We start from the raw sequence: 22,171 nt of genomic DNA, 5'->3' as shown, positions 1-22,171 counted from the left end.
GGAAAGCTTTGGAGGCCCTACGATCAATCGTTACCTTGTGCTGGGTCCCAGGGCATTGCGACATCGAGGGAAATGAAAAGGCGGATGAACTGGCACGTCGCGGATCTGAGTCAAACGACATTGAAATCGATAACTCAATCAGGCCACCCCTGTGTGACTTCATGCGGCTCCTAGAACAAACATACAGGGAGAAGGCTGGTCAGATTTGGAATAACGAACCTGGCTGCAAGGTATCAAAGGCAATCTGGCCCAACCTCTCCAAACGGAAGACCACTTCCCTACTCTCTATGAGAAAACCCGACCTAAAACTAATGATTGGAGTTATCACGGGACACTGCAGGATAAGATCAATGACCTGCAAATGGGATAGAGATGACCCCACGGACTACTGCAGATTATGCGAAGACGAAGAAGAAACAGAGACGATTGAGCACTTATTATGCCGTTGTCCAATGCTCAGGACCAGGAGAATTCAAACAATGGGTGAACATACGCTATCATCTCTGACAACATTCTGCCAAGCCGAGCCGACAACACTGCTTCTTCTCGCCAAGGGTCTGAAGTGGCTTCAACACGAACAAACTACAGCATCTTAATACGGCAAACCTCCTTACTCGCTCTCTCTCTCTCTTTACAAATAATCTCTCAATCCGTAGCACTTACTTAATCATTCTCAACTATCTTCTAACTTACTTAATTATTCCTTTTTCTTACTTCTAAACTCGATATGCTATTATTTCTTTTCTTTTCTCCTACCCTTACTATAGGATGAACACAATGGACCATAAGGTCTCCGAGTGGAGTGGCTGTCCAACACGACAGCTGCGCGTCCTTTAACCTAACCTAACCTAATTGTAATCAATGCCATGGGACTTTTGGAAACTTCCCTCCGCAAAAAATCTCAACACAGGGCGCACTTTTAAAAGTGGGAGAATTGCTGTTGATCTGTAACTCACTTTGAAGTCATCCTTTAACGTTTCCACAATGTAAACTACGGCATCCTTTGGCAATCGAAAATACGCCTTAAACCTAAATTAATTTACTGATTACACAGATCTTCCCAACATGAGCTTCAACTTACAGTACAGATGGAATTGACTGACTTGTCCCTCAAATTTCTTCTAATAGATGTCATGTCCTGTACATTTTTTTAATCATCAAAAAATAATTCCACTCATTTTAAAATATTTTTTTGGCGAGTTGTTCCTTTTTGATTTAATAGAGTACACAAGTTTGAAAAAACACTGATCGATAACACGTTTATCGACAACCAGGGCTGCCAGATTATTTTTATGGAAAATCGTCAAAATGACGATTTTTATTTAAGAAATCGTCAAATCTATTTTATAAAATCGTCAAAAATTAAAATACGCACTTTTAGATATATTTTAATATATTTCTTAGTCTCGATCCACACTAGAGGGATTTCAATGAAATGATTTCATGAAATTAGGCGTTCTTAGATTGAGTTCCCCACTACAGCAATTCCATAAAATTAATTTATTATAGAACTCGATCTAAGAACGCCTTATTTCATGAAATTATTTCATAGAAATCGCTGACCGGGACTTATTAAAAGAAACATTAAATGGATATTCAAGTTAGTCCCGGTCCACACTAGCGTGAATTTCATTAAAAAATTCATGAAATTAAGCGTTCTTAAATCGAGTTCCTCACTGCAGCAATTTTAAGATTTTACTCTACTATGAAAGTTGTTCTAGAGACGCATAATTTCATGAAATTTTTTCAATGAAATCACTCTAGTGTGGACCGGGACTTATTAAACATGTTTTTACTTCAATCAGTAAATTGAAGCTATTTATTTTATAAATAAGAATGTGAATAAGCATTTCGTCATTAAGTTATTTTTTTTTTAAATAAATATTTGAGTTTATCATTTTTAAGAGATCGGGCTTAATAAATATGTCATAACAATAAGTTTTGTTAAGTTTTAAATGATCTTTGGTATAAAGTATACCCTCCACTGAATCATTATGAAGAGAAACACATTCAACATTTGCTGACGAATGAGGTAATACCCATGGTATAAGTAAAAAGGTAGATTTAAATGAAAATAATCTATAGAACCCTACGTCAAAATTAGTAAACACAAAAGCAACAAGTGGGTTTGTTTACAATACCATTTTTGAGAATTTTATAAAAAAAACGCGAAAAATGAACGAAGTGTCAAGATTTCTCCACATAATCCAGTTGTGAATATGATAAAATGTTTGTTTCAATGCAAAACTGACGAATTTCTTCCATACACATGTTCTAAAAACAAATTTAAAAATCATTGAATTCGATTGTTCTTAAAGTTGTTTGGCATATTATTCGAACAGCACACACACATACACAGATTGTGTATATTGTTCTGAAGTTTTAGGAACAGTCGAAAGAAAAAATTTAAATTGACCGAAAGCTTTAGCTAACCTTTCTTATTAAACCATGGTAATACCTTTTATTACCTCCCAGCAAAAATACCCCTTGCAAAACCCCTTACTAACCCTTTATTTTAACAAGGGTCTGTCGCGCCAAATAAGTAGTTATTATTTGACCATTGAAATAAGTAGTTAAAAAAAAGTAGTCGCTTAAAGTCGTGACTACTTATTTAACTACAGTATAGTCTCGATAATGCGGACACTCGTTAATCCGGACAACGCTGTAATTCGGACACTAATAATTGGCCTGTTCCCGTACTTTATAAAGTGGTAAAAGTCGTAAAAGTTGTAAAAGTCGTAAACGATTTTCATATAAATTTTGTCTACGGGAACGCAAAATTTGTAAAAGTGGTAAAAATTGTAAAAACTTTTTAGTACTGGAACAGAGCTAATATTTACACTGAAGACTCGGTAATCCTGACACGCGGCAGTTTTTTTACCTCAATAATAGAGTTGTATAGTTCATGAACGAACTAGTTCAATTGAACGATTCATTGAATAGAGCGTATGAACTAGATCAATCGATATAGTTCATTATAGTTCAATAGTTCACTGAACTATAATCAGTCGGCGACCGTACGATCAACGAACGAGCGATTCACAATCTAGTTCAACATGTCGTTCACATATGCATAAAGTTACGCCGTCGTCAGTGTTAATGGGTACTTTACACGAAGGGACAACCCATATGTAAGATACATTATGGGTTGTCCCTTTTTATATACAAAATGTATACGCAAAGTGACAACCCATATGTAAAATACATATCGTGTAAAGTACCCATAAGTGATGCCTTCGTAATGTGATGAGTTTGTTTACGTTTTGGATCAAGGTACAATGAATAGCTGTTCGAAAGTGAAGATTTCTTCAAAAACACAACAAATTCCACATATTTCCATATTGAATGTGCCTTGTTCTGGATAGGAAAAATAAATAAAAAGAAAACACGCGCAAAGCTTTTTCGCATTGACAGTTTCTACACACACACAACATAAGATTTTTGCCAGCCACCTAAATGAAGGACGTGTTTTCTTAAATTAATACCAACTTAATCTTTCTTTATAAATGGTGATGGTCGGGACCGGAGGCATTACGGATAATCGATTTTCACGGATAATGGTTTTATGCGGCTTTTGAACACATTTCTTAGTAAAAATGGAATAATATCGTACACATTTGCACAATAATATTTAACTGTGCTATTTTTATTATATTGGTTTAAGGAAAGAAATGAAATAAAATTAAGAATTCAAGAATTTATTACATCTGCATAAAAACCTTTCAATTTATGCTTGTCTTGCTTACTTGTTTTTGTGATCGCATAAATACACAAATTGTGTGAAACAGGCGAATTTCTTAATCAAATTAATTGAAAGGTGTGCCTTTAATCCCCGATAATGGAGTTAATAATGGATAATAGAGGCAATCGAAACAACGACATTTCTATTCTATCCCGGATAATAATCGATTCACGGATAATCGAGGTTCGACTGTATTTGGTGTATGTGTGCGTTTGATTGACCGATTATGATCCGAATCATGGTATAAGTAAAGAGGTAGATTTAAATGAAAAAAATCTATAGAACCCTTGTTTTTCTTGAATTCCTAAAACTTCAAAATAAAAGCAACAAGTAGGTTTGTTTACAATGTATTTCTTGAGCATTTTATAAAAAACGCGAAAAATGAATGAAGAGTTAAGTTTTCTCCACATAATCGAGTTATGAGTATGATAAACTGATTGTTTCAATGCAAATCTCACCAATTCCTTCCATGCAAATGGTCTAAAAACAATTTTAAAAATCATTGAATTCGATTGTTTTTTTAAATTGTTTGGCATATTATTCAAACTCCACACACACATACACAGTTTGTTTATATTGTTTTGAAGTTTTAGGCATACTCGAATGAAAAAATTTAAATTGACATAAAGCTTTGGCTAACCTTTCTTATTAAACCATGATCCGAATGAACTGGATAGTGAACTATGAACTAGATTACTGAACTAGTTCAGTTAAAAGAGCTGAACTACTGAACTAGATCTTTCAAATGAACTAGATTGTACAACTCTACTCAATAATCCGGACACTCATTCGTTTTGTTCCAAAAGTCCCGAATTTCTGCCCTTTATATTCCACACAAATAAATATCGCTTATAACGTCATATCGGTTGTAACGTCGGTTTTTTTTGTGAAATATTTGAATTTTGCTATCGGTTATAACGTCGAACCATACGAAGAAGAACAAATTCTCTCATATTTCGTTGTACCTACAGTATGCAAAGTTCATATTCGTACTAACTTCAAAAATGAATAAAATCGTTATTAATTCCATATTTTATATGCAAATATGATACAATTGATCGGGATTACTATAACAAAGAAAGATTTAAAAATAAAACTAATTTTTAATTTATTCCATCATTTACGTATAGATGGCGCCTGTGTGGGTGGCAAAGTTCGTATTCGTACACATAGAAGCACTATATATTTGTGGTATTTAAGGATTTTTGAAGCAAAATACCACCAATATTTGTTGTTTTCTTGTTATAGAGTGCCTTTGCTGTAGAAAAATGTAAAAATAACGATAATTTAATTAAATATTTTGCATGAATAAAAAGTCGGACGAAAATCCGAAATACCTATGACAAATGTGATAGATGCGATGGTATGGTATTTTATTCTCGAATTTTGGACGAAAACAGCTAATAGCAGTCCTTCTGCAACAATATTTGAGGTCACCTAGGAAAATAAATGTTGTCAGCGCTCGGAAATGCAACGAAACGTAATCCCGGCTAAGGCAACGTAAAGACATTTTGGTGTCTATTTCGTACAAATCGCAAGTTCTGTTTTATATTTGGCATAAAATGTATTGAAGTATAAGAATAGGATTTCGAAAATCTTGTTATGTCAAGACCATGGCAGAACTACCAGGTAGTGGTATCACACCAGCTGATCGAATATGAAAAGTCAAATTCCTTTATAAAAAAATTATTTTTGTTGTAATTTCCCCAATAACATAAAGAAAGTTTTGACATAACATATTCAAAATTTTACGATGCCACTACCTGGGTAATAGTGCCATAGTCAAGACTTATCGGAAATTACGAGAAAAAATAGATAATTAAGGGCGAACATTTCCCCGAAAATAATGCATTTCTTCAATAGGTTACCCCACGTTCTTTCTTGGCAAATTTACTTAATTCTTTTGACATTTATGCATTCATGTAGGACCGTTTGGTAAAGAAATATAATTTTCTACAAATAAAAATCATTGTTTTTGCAATTTTATCAATCATAACCCTCGTGATAGTAAGCGTAAAATTTCAGTCGCACGGAGACAGTATAAAGACTTCTACAGTTTAATTGTTCCTCATAATTTCTCACAATTTTCGATATAAAATGATTTTCGAAACCCTATTCTAAAACTTCAACACATTTTGTGCCAAATATAAGACAGAAATTGCGATTTTTACGACGTACAAACCAAAACATGTCTTTGCGTTGTCTTAACCCGGATTACGCTTCGTTGCATTTCCGAACGCTGACAACATTTTTTTTTTCATATAAGACCTTGAATATTATTGCAGAAGGACTGCTATTAGCTATTTCCGTTAAAAATTCGAGAAAAAGTTGCCATACTTAATCGTTTCTAAGACATCCTTCTTAAGTATTTCGGATGTTCGTCCGACTTTTTATTCATGCAAAATGTTTAATTAAATTATCGTTATTTTTACATTTTTCTACAGCAGAGGCACTCTAAAAGAAGAAAACAACAAAAATTGGTGGTATTTTGCTTTAAAAATCCTTAAATACCACAAATATATAGTGCTTCTAGGTGTACGAATACAAACTTTGCCACCCACACAGTCGCCATCTATACCTAAATGACGGAATAAATTAAAAATTTATTTTCTTATTTTTAAATCTTTCTTCGTTATAGTAGTCCCCATCAATTGTCTCATATTGCATATAAAATATGGAATTAATAACGATTTTATTCATTTTTGAAGTTTGTACGAATATGAACTTTGCATACTGTATATATATTTTTTTCAAACTCAAACAACAACAAAGTTCCAAACATATGCACAACATGTTCGAAGATGGGGTTGGACACCTGAATTACGACTTATGTACATGTCAATTAAGCTTAAATTTTTGGCACCCAATGTCACATCTGTTTTACAAACCTTGACCCAAGTGTATTAAAATTATTAAAATCGCATTGTCGGAATCGGCAAATATCCACTATACTGACAAGAACAGAAAAGGTTCAAAGTACGAAATTAAATGCGTTGGATTCCGTGTTATTGTTAGATGAAGCATGGAAAAATTTAGCGTCTCCAGTCATTGCTAATTGTTTTCATCATGCGGGATTGTTAATGGTCCTTTGAACGACTCTGAAGACATTTGTCCTCATTCTCATTTCTCCCAACACTTAGAATATATTGTTACGGAATTAGATTTAACTAATCTCCGTGTAGACGTTGTTTTATTCCCCGATACGATTTGTACTAAATAAAACAGGGTTCGTTTTAGATTACGTTTCTACAATGCTTTATTTACTTTATTACACTTATTCAGAACCGACTTTAATTACAAAGCACACAGCAAGTCTCTAGTTAGCACGCAGCTCTTATTTAACCGATCTGTTCAGTTCAACGCTTAAAACACAACTAACTTGTTATTGCCAGTTCCCCTGTATTTATACCCCAAAGTCTCCTTGGTCTAGAATTATCCAGAAAGTCTGGCAACACCTCGAATCTGTGCAACGAACACACAGACGCACATTCGCACTAAGCGAACAACCATACTCACATACATACATGGGGGGAATACAGGCGGACGACAAGCACAGTAATGACGTAATTACAACAACAAACAAATGCAAGAAAGAAGTAGCAACTAAACGATAATTACATGATTATGGCAAAACAAAATAAAAGCACATTAATAAAAGGTAAAGTAACAACTAGAATAATGAAGAGAGTTCTACATGGTAGTTGTTGTTGCTTAAATAAAGTAACTGCATAATAAAAACTTTACGTTACAATTAAAATTTTTAAATTAACGGAAATTAAACTAAATTAACTTAAACCTATCAGTTACATTCGTAACATTGCCTCCCGCTTAAGCCTGTTCGTCCCGAATAGGCACAGTTCCCTCTCTGTGTTATGGGCATTGGTAACACTGCCTCCCGCTTAAGCCTGTTCCTCTGGACTAGACACAGTTCTCTTTCCGTAGTGGTAGCAACTGATTTAGATCAGACATGACCAAAAAGAGAACGGAGAAAATTCAAAATATTGGCAACTTATAACAGTGTGTTAGTAAGTTTGTATTCACGCAAGCTATAAAACAATAACAAATCAAAGCATTTGTTATCTTTTGTACGCTCTTTCTGTGCATTCGGGTCGTGTGTGTGTAAATTGCCAAAAATCATCGGCACCGCCGCGTCAAAGAAGAACACATTTGATTTAGATGTACCCTCTACGCCATTAGCTTTGGACTTTCGCTCTTTTCTCTCCAGGTATCGTGACGTTATATCTTCTTTCTCGGTCACCCTCCTAAGTGCCACCTGGTCGTCATCGGACTTGTCCTTCCTTGTTGTACGGCCGCTTTTCGATGGACCTTTCCTCGACGTACATCTTCGCTTTCTCGTCCTCGTTGCTGGATTTTTCCGCTTTCCTACGGGCCAATTGTCGGCGGCTTCCACCTTCAGCGTACGGACATCGACAGCGATCTCGCTGGATTCTGCCTTCGGGCGATATTTGCTTTTCTCGTTGTAGCCCACACTTATCGGTATTTCCACATTGGACCATGTCATCACACGGTGCTTTATGTCCAGGTTGATATCGAAGGCAATCATGAAGTCTACACCAAGTATAACTTCGTCCACAATATCGGCCACTATAAAATCGAAATTTACCGATTTTCTACCCATGCTCAGCCTTTGGTAGGCCTTTCCATGCACCGTTGTAGTCTCTCCTGTGGCCGTCCGCAATTTGACTCCATTTAACGGCAATACCTTCCCTTTTACCAAATCCGGTCTAATAATGGACTTTGTTGCACCGGTGTCCAATGTCAAGGTACGCAATACACCATTGACGAAGCCTTTAACCGTTAGGTTGTGATTCTCCTGCTGGACTATGGCTATAGAAATTGTGGGACAACCGTTTTCATCCTCTGCCAGCGGCGCCTCGTGATTGACGGAATTCATTTTATTTGATTCACCTGATGTCTCTCTTTCCAGATTCTTGGCCACCGGTAGGTCGTCGCTTTTTGAAGGCGGTGAGGTGGATCTGAGCCTTGGTCGTTGCAATATGCATTCTCGTGCAATGTGTCCAGCTTTACGACAGTTGTAGCAAGTCTTTCTCGTTTTACCAGCTCCTCGTTTCACACGCATTAGTGCATCCTTTAGCGGATCGACAACGGTCTGGGAATTGTTGTCCTCAACTTGCAGCCCCCTCACGTTGTAGGCTTTAGGTTTCACCAGCATCCTCGCGGTTTCCTGGGCCAGGGCAAATGACACGGTTTCTGCAAATGTTCCTATAGGTGCCGCATACGTCGCAAATTTTATCTCTGGATCACGAATACCACTTGCAAATGTCTCAATCTTTATGCGGTCCACCAATGGATGTGTCTCTCCTGGATATGCCAGCTGCGCCAATCGCTCTATATCAGCCGCAAAGTCTTGTAAGGTCTCATTTGGCTTCTGGACTCTTCCCCTCAGTTCCATTCGGTAGATCTCTTGCTTGTGTTCACTACCGTACCTACGTTCAAGAGCAGCCATTATATCTCCATAGTTGTTCCTAGATGCGGCGGGAATACTCTGTAATACGTCAGCAGCATCACCCTTCAATGCCATAAGGAGTGATACCGCCTTGTCGTTGTCGTTCCAAGAATCTCTAGCAGCCAATGTCTCGAACTGTAATTTGAACACATTTAAAGAGGTAGAGCCATCGAAAACTGGAGGCTTGATTTTTATCGTGTTATGAATAGCTCTCACTGGACCGCCTCTAATTTCCAGTTCCGACATTTTCTTTTCTATGCCCAGAATCTTCTCATCTTGAGCCAGAAATTTCTCGTCAACAGACAAAATCTTTTTATCCAACTCTTTAATTTGTACCTCCATGTTTTCTACTCTCTTTTCAATCACCATCGTGATGTTTTCGAGTTTCTCGTTAATTGTTCTAGAATTTACCTCTAATTTCTCTTCCATGCCCTTAGCGATTTTTCTAGAGTTCTCTTCTAACTTTTCCTCCAATTTTCTGGAATATTCCTCACTCTTTCTGGAATTTTCTTCAACCAATCTGCAATTTTCTGCTTTCATTTCCATCATAAGTCTAGAAGTTTCTTCATTCTTTCTAGACATCTCTTCTAACATTTTACTGGAATTTTCTTCAACCATTCTACAATTTTCCACTTTCATTTCCATCACAAGTCTGGAAGTTTCTTCATTCTTTCTAGACATCTCTTCTAACATCTTACAGTTGTCAGATTTCATTTCCGCCATAAGTCTGGAAGTTTCTTCATTTTTCTTATTCATTTCCAGCATCATCATAGCCAGCATTGATTTCAAATCGTCACCCCTGGCAGCTACCGACGAAACTTCCTCAACGCTAGATTCGCCCTTTGCCGATAACTCGACTTCCTCCTTACCGTCGAACTCATATTCATCGATGTTCATTCCACGGCGCTCGAACTCTTCCAACAAGCGTTTTTGTAGTTCGGCCTTGTTGCCAGTAGAACACAACTCCAACTTACTTAGCTCCTTCTTCAAGTCTTCCACTCATGGTAGAACAAATACAAGGTAAAGTTAATACTACAACAAATACAACTCGAACAACAACCACAAAGGAATTTGTTTTTGTTTGTAAACCTTAGTGTCAACGTAAATGTAAACAAAACACGGAAATGTCTATAAATTATTGGAATTTAAAAAACTAATAATTTTTCACATTTGATTGAATATTTTGGAAAACATGAATGAAAACTCGTTAGATTTTCAATTTGAATGTTTCCATATCATTCCACTAAATGCATAATTTCTCGCAGAAAGTAGAATACTTGCAAAAATGTTTCGGGTCGCTGGTAATTCATTGAAAAAAAGAGAAGATGTTTCAATCATTTGCTTTTGAAAACAAAAAAGCACATGTTTATTAGGGCTTCATTCTTTTCAAGTTTAAGAAAATACCACACATATTAACAAATATTGTACCGCCTCTATAAGCGGTGTTTTAGTGTGCGGCATGTCGTTCGGACCTGGTGGAGGTTACATGTCAATGATATGAAGCCGTCTTTATGGGAAATAGTTTTTTTTTCTGATGAATAAATTTGTTCTTCAAAAATATATATCCCTAATATACATCGAACATAGAAATAAATACATAAAATGTCGAATGGAATTTGACACTAACACTACAACCCAGTTCAGTCAGCTGGGTATTGCTGCTACCTTTTCTTGTTCTACCATGTCTTCCACTCGTAGATCCTTAAACTTCATTGTAGGATGGTCGTAATCCCACTTCTGACACCAATTGTTACGGAATTAGATTTAACTAATCTCCGTGTAGGCGTTGTTTTATTCCCCGATACGATTTGTACCAAATAAAACAGGGTTCGTTTTAGATTACGTTTCTACAATGCTTTATTTACTTTATTACACTTATTCGGAACCGACTTTAATTACAAAGCACACAGCAAGTCTCTAGTTAGCACGCAGCTCTTATTTAACCGATCTGTTCAGTTCAACGCTTAAAACACAACTAACTTGTTATTGCCAGTTCCCCTGTATTTATACCCCAAAGTCTCCTTGGTCTAGAATTATCCAGAAAGTCTGGCAACACCTCGAATCTGTGCAACGAACACACAGACGCACATTCGCACTAAGCGAACAACCATACTCACATACATACATGGGGGGAATACAGGCGGACGACAAGCACAGTAATAACGTAATTACAACAACAAACAAATGCAAGAAAGAAGTAGCAACTAAACGATAATTACATGATTATGGCAAAACAAAATAAAAGCACATTCTTCTTCTTCTTTATTTGCCTATTCGTTTTTCGAATTTTGGCGATCAATGCAATTATATACATACATATTACATCTGTTACATTATAAATTTCATTTTGGTGTTTATAAATTTCTTATTATCTCAGCAAATGACTCTCTGTTTCGGCTTTCGCTGAGAAGATTCCCAACATCTTGGATACCAGTCCACTCCTGTATGTTATTAATCCATATCATTTCTTTTCTTCCTCTAGTGGGTCTTCCTTCAATTTTGGTTCGGATTATATTTTGGAGTATCTTATATTTGTTGTTTCGCATTATATGACCAAGATAAGCTGTTTTTCGTTTTTTTATTATATGGATTATTTCCTTTTCCTGGTGTAGCCTTTGCAGTACCTCACTGTTTGAAACAAACGGCGTCCATGGAATTTTCAATATTCTTCTGTATGTCCACTAGGGTTAGTCATTTTTTTAGATTCAAAATCTGTGGAAATAGCATATAGGGCAGGCAAAAACAAGCAGAATTGCGTTTTTACTTTTTCGAAATTGTAAAAAAACCTTCCGCACAAAATGCAATTACTTTGGCTAAAAACAAACTTTTTTAGTTTACTTTTTTTTAAATTTTTAAATTTGAGAAATTTTTTTCTGCAATAGTTGTTCTTGGAAATAATTTTTTTAGTTGGTTTTAGTGCATCGATTTCAAATATGCAAAAAAACGATATAAATTATGTATTATGACATTACTTCTGTATTGTCAAACTTTTATTAGAGCAACTTGTTTAAAATTTTTAAAACTGGGAAATGAAACCGAGTTGCAAATTTTAAAATCGATGTAGCTTAAAAACTAAATGACAGATTTTTGATCAAATTGCATATTTGAAATCGATGCACTAAAACCAACTAAAAAAAATTATTTCCAAGAACAACTATTGCAGAAAAAAATTTCTCAAATTTAAAAATTTAAAAAAAAGTAAACTAAAAAAATTTTGTTTTTAGCTAAAGTAATTGCATTTTGTGCGGAAGGTTTTTTTACAATTTCGAAAAAGTAAAAACGCAATTCTTATTATTTTTGCCTGCCCTACATGCCATTTCCACAGATTTTTGATATTCGAAAAAAAATGAAAAAATGACTAACCCTAATGTCCACATTTCAAAAGCTTCTAGTTTTTTAATATCTGTTGCCTTTAAGGTCCAAACTTCGACAGCGTATAACAGAACTGACCATACATATGTTTTCATGTATCGCAGCTTGGTTTTTATGTTTATATCATGGCTGGTAAAGATTTTCTTGTATTTGATGTATGCTTCCCTCCCCATTTCAATTCGGCATCTTATTTCGGATGAGTTATCCAGCTTGTCATTTATCACTGCACCGAGATATTTAAAGCTGTATACTCTCTCTACTGGTGTATCTTTTACTGTTAGTGTGAAAGGGGGACAGCGGTTTTCTTTGCTCACAATCATATATTTTGTTTTCTTAATATTGATTTTTAACCCATACAACTCGCTTTGTGCTACCAGCCTATTTAAGAGATATTGAAGACCTGACATGCTGTCAGCTAAGATTGTTGTGTCGTCTGCATATCTTATATTGTTGATGAAAGCGCCATTTACAAATATTCCTTTCTGAACATCTTTAAATGATTCCTGAAATATTTTTTCGGAGTATACATTGAATAGTAAAGGTGACAATATACATCTTTGCCTAACACCTTTAGATATTATTATATCTTCAGTCATCTCTCCTTCAACATCAACCTGTGCGGTCTGTTGCCAATATAAACTTTTTATGCAGCGAATTTCCTTTTCTTCGATACCAATAGATGCAAGGATTTCTACAAGTTTATCGTGTTTGACTGTATCAAATGCTTTTTCATAGTCTATAAAGCAAATATAAACATCTTTTTGAGCATTTTTACATTTTTGAAGAAGAACTTCAATTGAAAAAAGCGCTTCACGTGTTCCCATTCCTTCTTTAAAGCCGAATTGAGAGAATCCCATAACATTTTCACATCTTTTATATATCCTGCCATGAATTATATTGAGAAAAATTTTAAGGGCATGGCTCATAAGACTAATTAGTCTATAATCGTTGCATGCTTTTGGATGTCCTTTTTTAGGAATAGCTATGAACGTAGATTTTAGCCAGTCCTGTGGATATTTACCGGTTTCATATATGCAATTAAAAAGCCTTACAAGTATGTTGATATTATCGCCTTCAATCAGTTTAAGAATTTCGGATGGGATTTCATCTGGACCACATGCTTTCTTCATTTTTAAAGATTTAATAGCAGCTTCAGTTTCGTGTTTAGTTATCGGAGTTCCTACTTGTGGCTCGGGTTCCATTATGTCGTAGTTTGATCTGTTTTCATCTGTATAAAGAGAGGTTATGTAATTCTGCCATATAGCTTTTTTTTCGTAATATCAAAAACAGCTTCATTGTTGCTGTTGTATAGAACTTTTGGCAGTGATTTACGATATATTCCCGCTGCTTCCTTAATTTTTTTGTGGAGATTAAAATCGTCATGAAGTTCTTGTAATCTTTCGATCTCCTGGCATTGTTTGTTAAGATTGTCATTTTTTGCTGCTCTGATTGCAGATTGTACTTCTTAATTTAATTCATGATATAATTCGTAGTTGGAATTCTTATATTTTCGACGTTCTTCCATTAGGCCCAGTATTTCTGTAGTCATCCATTCATTCTTCCGTTTTCTTGGATTGCTTCCTAAATTATTATCTGCTATTGATTTTAGCGATTGTTTTACCGACTTCCATATGCTTTCACTGTCCATTCCTTCAATTTTACTAAATTCTTGCCCTATGAGGGCTTTTATTTCTGTTTTTATTGATGGCTCATCAAGTTTCTCAACGTTAATTCTCTTACGTATTTTTTTCTTCATGTTTGTCCTTAGCTTTGTTTGTAGCTTTGTCATCAGTAATACATGATCGGATGGGACGTCCGCTCCTGGATACGTAGATGTTTTTGTTACAAAAGAAGAATAGCGTTTGTTAATTAATATATAATCGATTTGATTCCTCACTATGTTTGTTGGTCTATCCTGGGGTGACTTCCAGGTATACAGTCTTCTAGGGGGAAGGGAGAACATTGTGTTTGTAATTTTCATGTTATGTTCCTGGCAGAATTGGATCATTCTGCTGCCTCTTTCATTCCTCTCTCCTAGGCCATGCTTTCCCGTAATCCCGGGCACTATATCTTGGCCCACTTTAGCATTAAAGTCGCCTTGAACTATTGTTATTTCATGGTGTTTAGTCATGTTCATTAAGTATTTAATATCTTCGTAAAACTCTTCGACTTCTACTTTGCTTTTATCAGCGGTAGGTGCATATACTTGTATAATATTAATTTTTAGTGGTCTTGCTTCCAATTGTATAAGCATTGTTCTATCAGATTTGGGAATAAAGCCTGATACACATTTTGCTATATGTTTTTTAACAATAACTCCAACGCCGTTTCTGTGATTTTTATTCATATTTCCTGAATAAAACATTTAAACATTTTCAGAGACAAAGTCTCCACTGTCAGGCCACCAGGTTTCGCAGACTCCTAAAATGTCGATTTTCAATTTATTCATTTCATTCACGGTATTAGCAAACTTTCCAGATTCATAAAGACTTCGCACGTTCCATGTACCAATATTCAGAGTGTGTTTTGTTTTACCTCCGGGGATTCTTAGCACCCTCGTATGACCGGAGATTGAGGGCCGTTGTTCATGTGTGTCCATATTTGCATGATTTTCATGGGATATTACTTCAATGGTTTCCCGTTGCCTTCTGAAGGGTTTACAGTTTTCCTTCTCGGTATTCAGCCGCTCCACTGGAGTACAGACGCTGTTTGCAGTCGCCCAATATGGGAACAGACACTGCTTTTTCCTTTTTTCTTTTGGTTCGCCCCACATATTTTATTTTTGCGGTACCCATCATATGTTGAGCGTTCCCCTATCCACCACCTGAAAAAAAGAGAAAAAAAAAACAACTCCGCACGGAAAAAAGCACATTAATAAAAGGTAAAGTAACAACTAGAATAATGAAGAGAGTTCTACATGGTAGTTGTTGTTGCTTAAATAAAGTAACTGCATAATAAAAACTTTACGTTACAATTCAAATTTTTAAATTAACGGAAATTAAACTAAATTAACTTAAACCTATCAGTTACATTCGTAACAATATTGATGAATTAGTTGCCATCGATGACAATAGGTGTGTACGATAACTTTCCCAACAATAATTACTCAGTCAGTTCCAGCAACTGCTCTCAGAGATTTTTACTCTCTCAAGCAAAAAAAAATTGCAGAAAGTTATCGAACAACATTTTGCAAGAACTTGCAAGAAAGTCAGCTGTTTCCGAAAATGTATGAAATTTGTTTTTGTTTCTTTTGATATTTTAAACCAAACGGAACAAAAACATAAATTTTAAAATTGCAGTTGACTTATTTAATGCTTTAACCCTATCCACAACGCTTTAGAATCTAAAAAAATGTGCAATTGTGAAATTGTCTTGGTCACAAATGTAAACATTTCGAATTGTTTACATTGAACAGGTGATTAAAAGTCAGCTGATCCCACTTGCAAATTTTTGCGGGACAAAATTTCCCAGCAAAAATTTGCAAGTTCTTAGTCACAAAACTCTCCAAAAATCTCTCCAAACTCGCTCTCTTTCGCTGAATAATTTTGTTATCGAACAGCATTCAGTAAAAATTTGTACACATTTTTGGGTTATCGTACAGACCTAATGTCTTCACAACTGTCATGTATAATGACGACATAATAGTTGTGTCTTTTTACTTTTTCAGTAATAATTATTCAGTAACTTCTTTTCAGAGAGTAAGAGAGATTTTACTCTTTGATACGAAAATAGAGAAAAAAGTAAAAAGACAGCATTTAGTAAACTTCAGCAACATAACAGTTGATAACCAAAACAAAAACATTGGCGCCAATGCATGAACGAAAAAAAAAAAACTCCAAAGCAATGAAAAAGTTCTTCAATTCTAAGCAAAATAAATAAAAAAATAATTAATATATTAATAAAATAATCAATAAATAAACCCGAGTCGTAATATTTGTGGTATTTTCCACAGAAATAAGATAAACATTGAGCAGCTGACCATTAGCAGATGATTAAACAACAGCTGATCGAACTTGCTAAATGTTGCTGGGAAAAATTCTTTCAGCAACTTTTAGCAATTTCTCAGCAAACAACTGTCAACATTTTTCTCTCACTTGGCTCTCTTTTACTGAACTTTCGTGTAAAAAGACAGCATTTAGTAACATTTCGTAATAATTATTACAAATTATCACGTAAAAAGACACACCTAATATTAAAAGTTTTAGATGAAGGCAATTCTAACGAAGAAATTTACAGAACCAGAATTTCAATTACCGTCAGTGTCTGACTCTTCAAAGTTTTATTTACTCAGAAGATGCTACAAGCAAAGAACGTGTTTTGGAAACCGCATCAAAACTCAGATCTGGGTTAAATGTTGCAATTCAAAGGCCCAAACAAAATAAAAGACTATTTTAAATAGAACCATATCCTATATTAAAATAATTTATCTCCTGAATAATGAATTTAATATCGTTATTTTTATTATTTTGTTTTTAAGTCATATATACGTATGCATATAGAATGAAAAAGTAAAAAAAAGATTGAGTTTATTTATTTACTTAATAAAGCAATTTCTCCTCTTTTATCAATATCGTTTATAACGACTATCGCTTATAGCGTCCGATTTTGGTCGGTCCCTTGACCGACGTTATAAGCGATTTCGACTGTATTTCTGTTAGTCCCAATTTACATTGGGCGAGTTTACTTGCGGCAATTGTCATTTTGTAGGAGAGAGAGGTGAGGCATATGTTAACCCTTTGCCTCTCAGCACCCTCTCTCACCTACAAACTGACAATTGCCGCAAGTAAACTCTCCTAATGTAAATTGGGACTTATTCATTCCATTGCACTATAGGTAAAAAGGACAGGTTTTTAGGCAAAAAGTCTATTCTTGCACTTTTAATAACGCGAGTTTTCTAATTTGATTCGAAGAAAGAACATGTCAAATTATATGTAATATTCAAAACTCGCGGAATAATTCGAAGTTTAAATCAAAATTTCGAAAATAAAATACAAAATATTAAAACTCATAGCAGAATTTAAACGCAATTTGTAAGAGTTTGGTAATAATCAAACACATAGATATGATATTCAGTGGAATGGTAGCGGTGTGTACTTTCTGTTTTAAGAAATAATTTTCTTCAAAATGTTTGTTACAGCGGAAAAAATTGTCATAGTTTTTAATTATAGACTTTTACAAAATTGTCCAACTTTGTCTGAAATTCTGCCACCTGGAATATCTTCAGCAAAGGTTTCTGAATCAACTACATAATTACCAAGGTGCGATTTTTTGCGTTTTTTGAGTTATATCACTTTTTTGAAGGTGCCCTCCTTGCAGAAAAATATTTTTTTTAATTTTTTGTTTGGTGAAGACAGTATTAGAAACAAAAAACATCCGATTTGAACTAAAAAGACATTTTCTTTAAAGAAATATTCACCATGTGTTGTAAAAATGTACAGGCGTGCTGTGGTCAACATTTTTGTTAATTATAGCCGTAATTCGTTCTAATGCTTGGTTTACATTTACGAAATCCACTCGATTTCAACTGTCAAATCCATAGGTTAAACGTCAAATGAAATCTCATCTGAAATCCATTGGATTTCATTTGAAGTTTAACCTATGGATTTGACAGATGAAATCGAGTGGATTTCGTAAATGTAAACATAGCATAACTAGGGATCATGATTGCGTGATTTATTTGGTCCTTTTAAAAAAATAATATTTTCATTACAACCGTTTTTCTTTTGTTTTAACCGCGTTCAATGGGTTGTAACGATTAAAATAGGTAAAATGAGAATAGGGGGTAGGAAAAAGAAAATTTGTTCGTTATATCCGGCGTTCGCTATAAACGTGTTCATCTGTAAAATTCTTATACAAGCTTACTTTTAAATATCATATGTTAAAATATTTGAAACAGTGCTTAAATTCGTCGTTATCCGCTTGTGCTCTGAAACGGGCCTGTAAATCCTAATAAATTGTAAAAAAATTCTACTCGCGGGGTAACAATTTTAGTTCGTTATAATCGTGGTCGTTTTAAGAAGTTGAATGTGTCTACAAATATTAAGAAAAATTATTTGGAAACAAAAAACTGTGTTCTCTATAAACTCATTTTCTTACTTTTGCATATACAGCATTAAAAATATATAAAAAGCCCATAAGTCCACCGCTATTAATTTTTGCCTCAAAAACAGGCCAAATTACCAATAGTGCATTGTTTGTAGTGGTATTTTGTTTGTTTTTTTTTTTTTTTTTTAACAAAAAACAGATTCTAAGCTAAATTCTTTCGTTGTGAGCAAAAATTAGTCCTATTTTTGAAGCTGCGCGCGAAGAGTGGTCTTTGCAAACGTAAAGTGCTGAATATGGTTTGGCTTAATTGGCTTAAAAAGCCAAAAGAAAGATGATGATCGGATTTAACCACCCGTGAAAAGTAGCACAATGGTTGAATGTGTGCAGACATATCCCATGTCCCATGGGACTTCGGTGAACTCTTAATTTTCCAAAGTACCTCTTAGGACATAACAGCTTAACTCGGAAGAGAATTAGTTCAAATATCACTATAAAATGGCCTTCGCTTTAATAAGGCAAAATAAAAAACAAAATTGTAATAAGAGTAGCAGTTATTTATTACAATTATTGTTAGCATGGCAACCATATGTTGAATGAGATGTAATGGAATGTCAAAATGATGAAAGCTGTATGTATGTATATGTAAGCTCTGTTCCTTTACGTGCAAGAATCTTCAAGTTTTACCACTTTTTACCCGAAAAACGTTCCTTTACTTCAGACACCATACAATTCATATGGGAGCAGTTTACAACTTTAGCTACTTTTGCCGGTTTTACCACTTTCCAAAGTAAAGGAACAGACCAGTAATCTGTCACAAGAGAGTCGTTGAGCAAGCTGGAAGCTTATGCCAAGTTTACACTTGCGCTCTAAAATCCACTGGATTTCACGAAATCCTGAAATACATCCAAGTGTTTACACTTATTTTTTTGTTGATTTCATACATATCACAATGATCAAGGTAGATGCATACGCGCAGCTGATCGAACATGAATTTTCAAAACAAGTTGTTGCAAATTGAATTAGTCATCAAAAATATATATAATATCGTAAAACTATCTATATATCGTATTAATTGTGTATAGAACCCGTTCCCGTACTCCGAAGTCTAGCAAGACTTACACTTCTCTTTAAACAAAAATAGCGCCGAATAACACCCTATTCTCCTGTTTTCTGCCATACAATTTTGGCATAGTAGAAACTAGCAACATGTTCATTATCATCTAAATACGATATCTGATACGTTGATTTGCTGCAGTTTTTGCAATTTCCGTAATTTTTTCGTTCCCGTATTTTTTAAGAAATTTGTATGGGGAAGCAATTTTAGACATTTCGCTCTTTTTTCTAACATTACCATTAAAAAAGTACGAGAACGCAATGAAAAATAGCATTGTATCAAAGTAATCTAATATTTTTTTACATTGTTTAAAAATTTTGATTCTAACATTTTTTGTTGCAGCAATTGACCATCTACCTTGTTTATTGTGATACGTGAAAAGTGTTGCAACTTTTGGTACTTTTTCAGTCACAAACTGGGTTGTATATCATGTGTACTGTGATTTCGATGTTGATTTCGCTGAAATCACGAAATGAGATGATTTCATTTTTGTATGCGAAATCATGATAATTTTTGCTTGATTCCGCGCGAAATCACGAAACGCCTTCGAAATCATAAAAAGACGCCGAATGTAAACCAAACATTAGATCACCAATAAATTGTGTTAACCAATTATATTTTATTACAAGCAAATAATTGTGTTTTACTGGAGCTCAGGCAATCGCTGAGCATGGTGTCAGGAGTTAAACTTCAAAATAGCAATAAGTAAAAACTGCAAAAAAAAAAGGAAAAACATAAAAAGGAAGAAATAAATGAAAACCCCAACACGTGTGTGCAAGTGCAATTAGACAAATTACGTAATGGCGAATACTTCCAATTCTATTCAGCAGCTTGATTGTTCTAATTTGGAGAAAGATTGGCCACGGTGGAAACAACAGTTTAAAATCCACCTTGTTGCCACTGGGAAAAGTACACAAAAAGAAAATAGTAAAATCGCTACATTCTTGTGGCTAATTGGTGATCGTGGCTTGGAAGTCTTTAATTCATTATTTCCTGGTGTTGATGTGGTCGTCGACCAAGAGGAGAATGCAGAAGGGTCTGTTAAACTGACGGAAATATTAGAAGCTTTTGATAAATATTGTATGCCCCGGAAGAATATAGCAATGGAGGCCTTTACTAGGCGTTTACACACAGACAGTATTGGCAAGACAATAGCAAAGTAACAAACCATTTTCACCAATACATTCATATTTTTCTCTATACATATTTAAAAAATTATAAATGTATTTGTGAAAAAGGTTAGTATTTTTGCTATTGTCTTGCCAATACTGGCATTTGTAAACGCAGGGTTAAGTTCAATCTAATTACTCAGCAAGAGGGACAAAAGTTTACAGAGTTCGAAACAGCTTTAAGAACTCAGGTACAATATTGCGATTTTAATTGTCCGAAATGCAAAGAATCACTTGCTGACCGTATGCTTCGAGATCGCATCATAATATGAATAAACAACAAAGATCTCCAACTGAAATTATTGGACAGAAAAGATGCATCGCTAGTGGAAGTAATTGACATGTGAAAGGAATCCGAAACTTTTAATATGGTAAACACAGTCAACAAAGCAATGGAGGAAGCTGATCGGGTCAACGCTATGAAGTCCCAGAAGTGTTTTAATTGTGGCCAGCCATATAATTTTCGCCACCGGGTGTCCTGTCCAGCAACAAATGTCGTAAGTCACCGCTGTGGTAAGAGAGGACATTTTATGAAATTTTGCCGCTTAAGTCAATCATTTGGGAAGAGGAATAACACCGTGGTACATAATATTGAAAATCAAGAGCCAAGTTGTAGTAAGTCAGAAACATTACACTGTGCAACATTTTTAAGGTGACCTTGTGCAAACAATTCGAACTGAGGATTTTTTTAAAGTACAGACCCAAACGACAAGAAACCCTAGTTGGGTTTTGTTGTGTCAGATCCAGCTCGGATTTTATGGCCCCATCTAAACATGGTTAAATATTGAGTTTTTAAAGAAATTCGGGGCTCTGAAACCAATGCGAATCTTCTGCTGATCTCTGAAACAAATTTGTAGATAAGGACAAGAATAAAATATTTGGAGAAATAATGAAATCGAAAAACTACATCTATTGCCTCAAATTTCAAAATATATGCAAAAATGCCACAATTTTTATACATTTCGCACTGTATCTCCAAAACCGTTAATTTTTTCTAAATATTTTCTTTTTGAAAAATATTCCCTGGAATGTAATACAAAACTCTTCAGACCATGTCATTGTTGCGAATTGCCTCTATGCCGTCGTCTTCAGTACATTTTTCAACGACGATTTAATAAAAATGTCATGTACTGAAATCCAAAATGCGAGAATAAACTGTTGGTGTGAACTGTGTTTGAAATACGTGTTGTAAAAGATGTGATGCAAAATACCACTGAAACAACATGAAGTAAGCATTTTAG

The sequence above is a fragment of the Musca autumnalis genome, unplaced genomic scaffold, assembly GCF_047663935.1.
Source record: "Musca autumnalis isolate F117 unplaced genomic scaffold, ASM4766393v1 scaffold_2, whole genome shotgun sequence".
Taxonomy (NCBI): Eukaryota; Metazoa; Arthropoda; class Insecta; order Diptera; family Muscidae; genus Musca; species Musca autumnalis.
The sequence above is the reverse complement of the archived record's forward strand: the minus strand, read 5'-3'. Positions refer to the sequence as shown.